This window comes from Sus scrofa, chromosome 14 (assembly GCF_054392235.1).
Source record: "Sus scrofa isolate SSC_HxYL_T2T_F1_AM1 chromosome 14, Sscrofa_HxYL_maternal_Yorkshire_Landrace_v2.0, whole genome shotgun sequence".
NCBI classification, from domain to species: Eukaryota; Metazoa; Chordata; class Mammalia; order Artiodactyla; family Suidae; genus Sus; species Sus scrofa.
The window spans coordinates 157,135,994-157,145,641 of record NC_139396.1 but is presented as its reverse complement, the minus strand read 5'-3'; positions in this window follow the sequence as shown (position 1 = coordinate 157,145,641).

Sequence of the window (9,648 nt, the reverse complement as noted above, 5' to 3'; positions counted from 1 at the left end):
GTCAGCGAGTGAGCAAACCCTGGTGTGGCCTGTGTGAGTCTGTCTCCAAGACAGACAGCAGGTGAGGAAGGAGGCAGATGGATCTGGAGGGCATGGGGGGGCCACGAGAATACGGGGAAATGCGACTGTGTCGATGAAGCAAGGGCAGGAGTAAGGCGAATATATGCAATGCGTCCAGGAAAACACTCCCTAGCTGCTCGTGTTAGTTCAGCCTTGGGGTAGGACGTCCACCCCAAAGGAGCTGGTGGTGCCCCTTGGGTAAAACCAAGCTCCAGAGATAACGTTCCGGGGAAGGATAAACACAGCGGACAGGCTCTCTGTTTGCCGGGAGGCAGTGACGGTGAGGGGCAGGTGCAGAAGGAAAGTGGGAAAGCCTGAGCTGCGCTTCTCTGCCAGTCAAGAGGCGCAAAGACTGCCCTCCCTGTGCTCGCCTTAAGTCTTCTCAGTGTCACAAAGTCACGGAACGCCACCCTGCGCTGGACTAAGGCCCCAGCGCACTTGCGAAGGGCTCCGTCCCGGGCCAGGCCTCTTGAGCGCCAACCCCTGCTCTAAGACTGAATCCTCCAGGACCCAGAGAAATGGACTTAATCACCCTACTCCTTAGTTTCTTTGTCTCTGAGATGGGAATCATTAAAATGCACACGCATGGGGTTGTTGTGAAAAGCAAATGAAATAATTGCGTGGCAAGGGCTTAGGGCGGCGGTGGCACACAGTAAGTGCTTGATAAAGGTCTGGGTTGGCCCTTGACCCTAAGGACGATGTGGGCATAGTGGACAAGCCTAGCGGCCTCACCTTTCGTTTGCTCCCTTTTACAGGCGAGGAGAAGGAGGCCCAGAGAGGGAAGTCACATGATCAGAAGAAAGACAAAGGTGAGTTCCCCCCGGGGGACCGTGGGTTAAGAATCTGACTGCAGCAGCTCAGGTTGCCACAGAGGCATGGGTTCAATTCCTGTCCCTGCACAGTGGGTTAAAGGGTCCAGCTTTGCCACAGCTGCCGTTGCAGCTGGGGCTGGGATTCAATCCCTGGCCTGAGGAACTTCCATATCCTTCAGATGCAGAGAAAGGAAGAAGGGAGGGATTGAGGGAGGGAGGGGAAAGAAAGGAGAAGGAAGGAAGAAGGGGGGAATGAAAGAAGAAAAGAAGGAAGGGGAAAGAAAAGGAAAGGCAAAATCAAGAAAATGAACCCAGGAGTTCCCGTCGTGGCTCCGTGGTAATGAATCTGACTAGTATCCATGAGGATGCAGGTTCAATCCCTGGTCTCGATCAGTGGGTAAAGGATCCGGTGTTGCTGTGAGCTGTGGTGTAGGTCGCAGACGCGGCTTGGATCTGGTGTTGCTGTGGCTGTGGTGTAGGCTGGTGGCTACAGCTCCAAGCTGACCCCTAGCCTGGGAACCTCCATATTTGCAGGTGCGGCCCTAAAAAGCAAAAGAGAAAAAAAGAAAAAAAAAAAAAAACAGCCTCCAGTCCCCCCACACCCTGGTCATTCTCAGCAGAGGCTCCTGTGTCTGTACTTGTCTGGGAACAGTCCCTGGGCGGCCCACTCAGACAAGAGACAACAAAAGCCCAGAACCCTGGCCATGCTGTGCATGCAGCAGGCATTCAGTAAATGCACCTGGCATGAACTTGTGAATTTCTGTAACCATCGCCTGGCACGCCACAAACTCTTTCAGGACAAGGTCTGTGCCCAAATCTTCTTTGTCTCTTTAGTGCCTGGCACAGGAGCCTGGCATAAATTAAGTGCTCAATAAATATTTTACATGTATTAATTATTAACATCTGAGGCTATTTATAAACAGCTATGTGGGAAAAGCCCAGTTGGGATTATAGCCTGTATCAGAAGTTAACTTCTCAGCCCACTTACAAAGAGCCATGTCAAAACACGGCTGCAATCGGCCCAAGAAGTCTGGCTTCCTCAAAACGACATAAAAGGGAAAATGCCATTTAAGGTGACATGTGAATTGATCCCAGTTTGCTCATTCTGCCAGTTTATCCAAGGAAAAAAAAAAATCAAGCCCTAGGCCTAAGTATCATGGATTTATTTTATTTATTTATTTAAAAAAAAATTTTTTTTTTTTTTATGGCCTCATCCATGGCATATGGAAGTTCCCAGCCTTGGGTGGGATTTTCTTCAAGCCCCACAGGGTCTTCTAATGTAAAACCAAGTTTGTGAACCACTGCTCTAGGCTAAAGCTCCTCACTGAGTATTTGGATGAGGAGTTCCCATCATGGCGCAGTGGAAATGAATCTGACTAGGAACCATGAGGTTGTGGGTTTGATCCCTGGCCTCGCTCCGTGGGTTAAGGATCTGGTGTTGCCGTGAGCTGTGGTGTAGGTCGCAGATTCGGCTCGGATCTAGTGTTGCTGTGGCTGTGGTGTAGGCTGGCAGCTGTAGTAGCTCCGATTAGCCTCCTAGCCTGGGAACCTCCATATGCCATGGATGTGGCCCTAAAAAGCAAAAAAAAAAATTGGATGAAAGGATTAAAAAGTTCTCTTCCTGCTGAGGTGATGGCTCCCCAGAAGACCGTAGGATGGTGGTAGATTAAACAACAGTTACCCCTGGATTTTCTAAGCCCCCCCATCATCCAGTCCTGTCATTTCTTTCCTTTTCTTTTCTTTTTTTTGGGGGGTGGGCTGTGCCTTCAGCACACAGAAGTCCCAGGCCAGTGATCAGACCTGAGCCACAGATGTGACAACGTGGGATTCGTGACGCTAGGCCAACAGGATACTCCCTGGAGCTGTCATTTCTTCTCTTTTCATTGCTGCACCTACAGCATATGGAGGTTCCCAGACTAGGGGTCGAAGTGGAGCTGCAGCTGCCAGCCTACAACCAGCCTCAGCAACACTGGATCCAAGTCACATCTGTGACCCATGCCACAGCTTGCACCAACACTGGACCCTTAACCTACCAAGCAAGGCCAGGGATCAAACCTGCTCCCTCATGGATACTAAGTCGGGTTCTTAACCTGCTGAGTCACAATGGGAACTCCTGATATATATATTTTTTGGTTTTTTTTTTTAGGGCCGCATGTGTACCATATGGAGGTTCCCAGGCTAAGGGTTGAATCAGAGCTGCAGCTGCCAGCCTATGCCACGGCTCACGGCAATGCCAGATCCTTAACCCACCGAGCAAGGCAAGGGATTAAACCCACGTCCTCATGGATACAAGTCCACTGCGCCACGGCGGGAACTCCCCTCTGATTTTTTTTTTAAGTACAGAGTTTCCCAGGGAGGAGGGACTCTCTGAAATCAGTTCCATTTTTAGGGCGCTTTGGAGGTGATGGAATTACAGGCCGCACGACAGGCTTTAGACCCTCAACCCATTTCTCGTTGAGGCTGAATAAATGCCTCCTTGGATCCCCTGTGGGCAGCAAGTCCAGGAGGCGGGCCATCTCCAGTCTCCCCCCGCCCCCAGCCATTCCCAGCAGTTGCCCCTCGTGGCCCCACCATGGACTGTGTCTGAGTCACACCAGTGGCCTGTATGACTCTGGCGTTAGTCATAATGGCTAACACGTCTGGAGGTCTGCATGTCACCGGCCTGCCTGCTGCAAGAAAACTGCCATCAAAATGAACATTCCAAAGATGGGGCCCCGGGCTGGACATGTGAGGAGGTGGCCTCACCAGAGGCCAGGGCACTTTTTACTCATGTTGACTCAGTGGCCTTCACAGGCCACTGAGGGAGAACTCGAGACTTTCCCATTCTGTGTGCCACCGCACAAGGTCTGGGCATGTTTTAGCTGGTATTTCAATGAGTTTCCCAAAGCAACTGAAGTACAGTCAACTCGGAGGCTTGAAGGCCCGCCCTGCAGTCTAGCTCTGCACTTTGCTACCTGAGGGTCCTTAGGCAAGATACTTAAATAAGACCAACTACTAATCTGAGGGACCCCGTGCAAAATAAAGAGGCAAAGTCCTTTGTTCAGAGTCTTCCGAATTTTACGGCAGCAACCGCAGGGCATTTACAGCAAGTGCATGGCCCTTCTGAGTGTGGGGGACCCAGGGTCACAGGCACAGCCCGTGGAGCTGGCCCTGCACCTAACTCTCTGGGAGCTTCGTTTTTCCACAGACAACTGTAGGGTTACTCCCCACGTCTAATTAAGGTGAGGATTCAGTGGCATCAGATTTGTGCAGGTGCAGTTTCTCCAGGATCCTCTCTCCTGTGAGGTAGCAGCCAGCTCGGGTTAATCTATTCCCAAGGATCCAGCCCAGGCCCTCTCTCAATGTTGGGTGAGGAGTAAAAGCTCAATATGTTGGCTTACTTCTTCCTGTGTTACACTGCAGATTCGCTCATTTCTGCAATCAGCACACTTGTTTTTGTTTCTCCAGGACTGGAGTTACTGCTTTTCAAAGGATTCAGGCAGTGTGTGTGTGTGTGTGTGTGTGTGTGTGTGTGTTTAATACAAAAATAAAAGTGATGGGCTTAAACCCAAGGGCCAATTAAATCCTGAAGCTGAGGGCTTCAACCACTTCGATCGGTGCCCCTCACTGCACAGGGCGGGAGCATAGGAGTTTTAACGCAAGTTTATGTCTTTTGTCTTTTTGTCTTTTGTTGTTGTTGCTATTTCTTGGGCCGCTCCCGCGGCATATGGAGGTTCCCAGGCTAGGGGTTGAATCGGAGCTGTAGCTGCCGGCCTACACCAGAGCCGCAGCAATGTGGGATCCGAGCCGCGTCTGCAACCTACACCACAGCTCACGGCAACGCCAGATCGTTAACCCACTGAGCAAGGGCAGGGACCGAACCCGCAACCTCATGGTTCCAAGTCGGATTCGTTAACCACTGCGCCACGACCGGAACTCCCTAACGCAAGTTTAGAAAGGGCCCAGGGATCTGCAGAGGCAAAATGTACTCGCCGATTCGAATTAATTATGAATCATATCATGATCATCTTATAGCCGCAACGAACAGCGCTAGTCCGCAAAAATAACACGGCAGAATTCCCACCTCCATTCAGGACAGCCCTGAGAGCTGCAGATAATGTGTTTCTGAAGTGAGCTGAACCCTGAACACGGAGACAGGTGAGTGACAATTGAGTCCAACTCCCAGCGACTCTCGCTGCACAGACCCTTGAAATACTCAAGTGCACACAACTAGTCCATTTTATTGCACAAAACAGTTACCATAAAAGAACCCAGTATTATCTAGGGCTACTATCTTTTTTTCTACGTCGGTTGTTGGTTCCTGGAAATGGAACAGGAGAGAGAGAGGGAGGGGAAAATGAGGACCTCAGTCAGAAGTCTTTGATTAGGGCAGAAGCGAAAGCTCCCGCCCTCCAGCAGTGGGCCGGTCCCTTTGACAGGCCCTGGGTTCCAGAGACATCAAAGCTGCTCTCAGAGAGGCACAAAGCAGGGAAGGAATTATGCCTTCTGTTTAAAGGCTGCTAAACAGGAGAAAATAAGTGCCTTTCAAACTCCACACTTCACACTGTGGCTATGGATTTTTTTTTTCACTACTTTTTAGAAAACAACAACTTTATTTGGAAATAATCGTTAAATGTACAGATAAGCTGTTAGAATTCCCACATACCCATCACTCAGATTTACCAGCTTTTTTTTTTTTTTTTTTTTTTGTCTTTTTTGCTATTTCTTTGGGCTGCTCCCGCGGCATATGGAGGTTCCCAGGCTAGGGGTCGAATCGGAGCTGTAACCACCGGCCTTCACCAGAGCCACAGCAACGCGGGATCCGAGCTGTGTCTGCAACCTACACCACAGCTCACGGCAACGACAGATCCTTAACCCCCTGAGCAAGGGCAGGGACCGAACCCGCAACCTCATGGTTCCTAGTCGGATTCGTTAACCACTGCGCCATGACAGGAACTCCAGATTTACCAGCTTTTAACATCAGTACCTTTGCTTTATACAGAGATTACTTTTTCTGAACTGTTGCATACATCATTTTCTTTCGTCCCTTTTTTTCAGTTGTAAAAATAGTAGAATGAAGATTAAAAAAAAACAACTTCAAAAGATAACCCCAAATCCTACCTCCCTAATACGATACTGTGCTCACTTAAAATTTACCTTATTCTATTTGTCAGTTTGCATATATGACTTTTGTACAGCTGGGGGTCTCTTGAAATACAGGCACTGAAGGATTTGTCCATTCGTCTAAGAAATAGTTAACCAAGCACCTCCTACAGTCCAGGCCCCACAAAACACATCAAACCATCACACAATCGCATGCTACAAAACGTGGTAACTGCGAATGAGGACAGTTCTTGCAATTCTCTCCAAAGAAAGTCCTCGCCCTAAGTCAGGGCTGTTGATATGGTTGGGGCGTCTGTGGTATTTCTTAATGATTTCCCACCAGCTTCCGAAAATATATTTTAGGTGGTTATAGTGAGAACATATATGCAAAAGCCTCCAGTTAATTAAAAAGTCAACATGGGCATCAGAAACTCCTTCCAACCGTTTCTCAGGCCGGTTTTTTCAAATCCTGGAAGTGATCCTGTGGCATCAGGGTATCATGGCCAAGCAAGGAGATTGTATTCAGGGTTATTGTCCCTCATTTGTATTATCCAAACAATTGCTATTTTGCAGTCCAGATATAAAATTGTATGAGAATATTTAACATGCCTTTTCAGAAAACACAGACCGCTCTCCTCTCATAGCAGAGTCACAATCACTTTTCATGGAGGTAGGAAAAGGTTGCTTCCTGGAAAATGTCCTTAGGCTGATCGGCACCCTTGTGCATTCTGTTTTACTTCAAGCTGCCTATGAGCCAAGGCAACAAGGAATCATGACGGTTTATGCTTTTTGTTGTTCTTAGGGCCGCACCCACGGCATATGGAGGTTCCCAGGCTTCGGGTCTCATTGGAGCTGTAGCTGCCGGCCTATACCACAGCCACAGCAACGCCAGATCCGAGCCTCGTCTTCGACCTACACCACAGCTCACGGCAACGCCAGATCCTTAACCCACTGAGTGAGGCTAGGGATCGAACCTGCAACCTCATGGTTCCAAGTCGGATTCATTTCTTCTGTGCTGCGACAGGAACTCCGGTTTACACTTTTTAATTATCTGTTAAAAGCAACCATTAGTTCTTTGAGAAAGATTGATTGATTGATTGATTGATAAACAGAGCTGAGAGGACAGAACCTCCCAGGCACTGAGGGAAAACCTGGGCCAGCTCTTGTTGCCTGTCTCCATCCGCATCCTGAGTGTGTGGAGGGAGGTGGTGCTGAGGAAGGGCCCTGATGGGTGGTCTGAGGTAGGGGTGCTGCCCTGAGCCCGTGTGGTTTGGATGGAACCCATGGCTTCCCGGCGGACACAGTACCTGAAACCTAAGAGGTACGGAGCATCCGGGGGGTGGGGGTGGCCCTGTGGAAGGGGCTGGGGCCGGGGGTGTGTGCTGTGGAAGACAAGGCAGCATCTCAAAGGCTCAGCTGAGCCAGGCCCGGTGAGCAGGGCGATGGCTGAGTGGATGACACACTCACGCCCACACTGCAGCACGGGGGCTCCTGTGGGCCAGAACCCTCCCAAGCCGAATCCCAAACTTGAGAACCCAGAAAGGAGGGGAGAGAGTCCCTCTCTTAACGGGAGGAAAAGAGAATCAAAGGGGAAGACACAAAGTCACAAAATTACGTGTCACTTCCCCACATCCAGCTGGGATGGAGGTTCCTGGGCAAATAAGTTGAGAATAAAGAAAAGCGGGAGTTCCCATTGTGGCGCAGTGGTTAACGAATCCGACTAGGAACCATGAGGTTGCGGGTTCGGTCCCTGCCCTTGCTCAGTGGGTTAAGGATCCGGCGTTGCCGTGAGCTGTGGTGTAGGTTGTAGACGCGGCTCGGATCCCGCGTTGCTGTGGCTCTGGCGTAGGCCGGTGGCTACAGCTCCGATTCAACCCCTAGCCTGGGAACCTCCATATGCCGAGGGAGCGGCCCAAGAAATAGGAACAACAACAACAACAACAACAACAACAACAAAAAAGACAAAAGACAAAAAAAAAAAAAAAAAGAATAAAGAAAAGCCTCCTTGGAATTACTGTGATGGCTCAGCCATAGCGAACCCAACTAGTATCCATGAGGACACGGGTTCCATCCCTGGCCTCGCTCAGTGGGTTAAGGATCTGGTGTTTCTGTGAACTGTGGTATAGGTCAAAGACACAGTTTGGATCTGGTGTGGATGTGGCTGTGGCTGTGGGGTAGGCTGGTGGCTACAGCTCTGATTAGACCCCTAGCCTGTGAACCTCCATATGCCGCATGTCAAAGGCTTAACCTGGTGCCAAGCACCCTGGTAAGACACAGACTGACATTTGTTGCTGATATTGTTATTTTTAAGACCCCTTTTTGTGTGTGTCTGTCAAAATCCATGTTGGGACACAGAAATTATACCTGAACAATTAAATAGGATCAGATGGGATGAGATCATGGAAAGTACTGAAAAATTAGCATTTCAGTACTACATTCTATAAAGGTAACTGGCAGAGATAAAAATTTAGAAAAGGCATTTATTCTGTAAATTAACTGAAATAATATATATATATATATATTTTTTTTTTTTTTTTGGTCTTTTTGCCATTTCTTGGGCCGTTCCAGCGGCATACGGAGGTTCCCAGGCTAGAGGTCTAATTGGAGCTGTAACTGCCAGCCTACGCCAGAGCCAGAGCAACGCAGGATCCGAGCCACATCTGCGACCTACACCACAGCTCAGGGCAATGCCGGATCCTTAACCCACTGAGCAAGGGCAGGGACCGAACCCCCAACCTCATGGTTCTCGGTCGGATTCGTTAACCACTGCGCCACGACAGGAACTCCTGAAATATATTTTAAAACAAAATATTTTCTCTTTATCATAATGTTTTCTTAATTGAAAAATACCTTTATCAGAGTCCCGTTGTGGCTCAGTGGTTAACGAATCCCACTAGAAACCATGAGGTTTCAGGTTTGAACCCTGGCCTCGCTCAGTGGGTTAAGGATCTGGCATTGCCGTGAGCTGTGGTGTAGGTTGCAGATGCGGCTCGGATCCGTCGTTGCTGTGGCTCTGCCGTAGGCCAGCGGCTACAGCTCTGATTATACCCCTAGCCTGGGAACCTCCATATGCCGCGGGTACGGTCCTAGAAGACAAAAGACAAAAAAAAAAAAACTTTACCCTGGCCTTGTTCAGTGGCTTGAGGATCGGGCATTGCCATGAGCTGTGGTGTAGGTGGTAAATTCGGCTTGGATCCAGTGTTGCTGTGACTGTGGTGTAGGCTGGCAGCTGTAGCTCCATTTAGACCTCTAGCCTGGGAACCTCCATATGCCATAGGTGCGGCCCTAAAAAGCAAGCAAACAAACAACCCTTTCAATATAATCATAAGCATAAACTAAGAGGTTTGTGAGACATAAGCTTCTTTGCAACATTTCTTTCACTTTTTTTTGGTGCTTTTCAGGGTTGCACCCTCGGCATATGGAGGTTCCCAGGTTAGGGGTCTAATCGGAGCTACAGCTGCCGGCCTCCACCACAGCCGCAGCAATGCCCGATCCTTAACCCACTGAGCAAGGCCAGGGATCAAAGCCGAAGCCTCATGGTTCCTAGTCAGTTTCATTTCCACTGCACCACAACGGGAACTCCGCAATATTTCTTTAATATTGCAGTAAAATAATATGATTTACCATTTTTTCCATCTTTAGGTGTACAGTTCTGTGGCATTAAGCACATTCACAATTGTGCAACTCATTACCA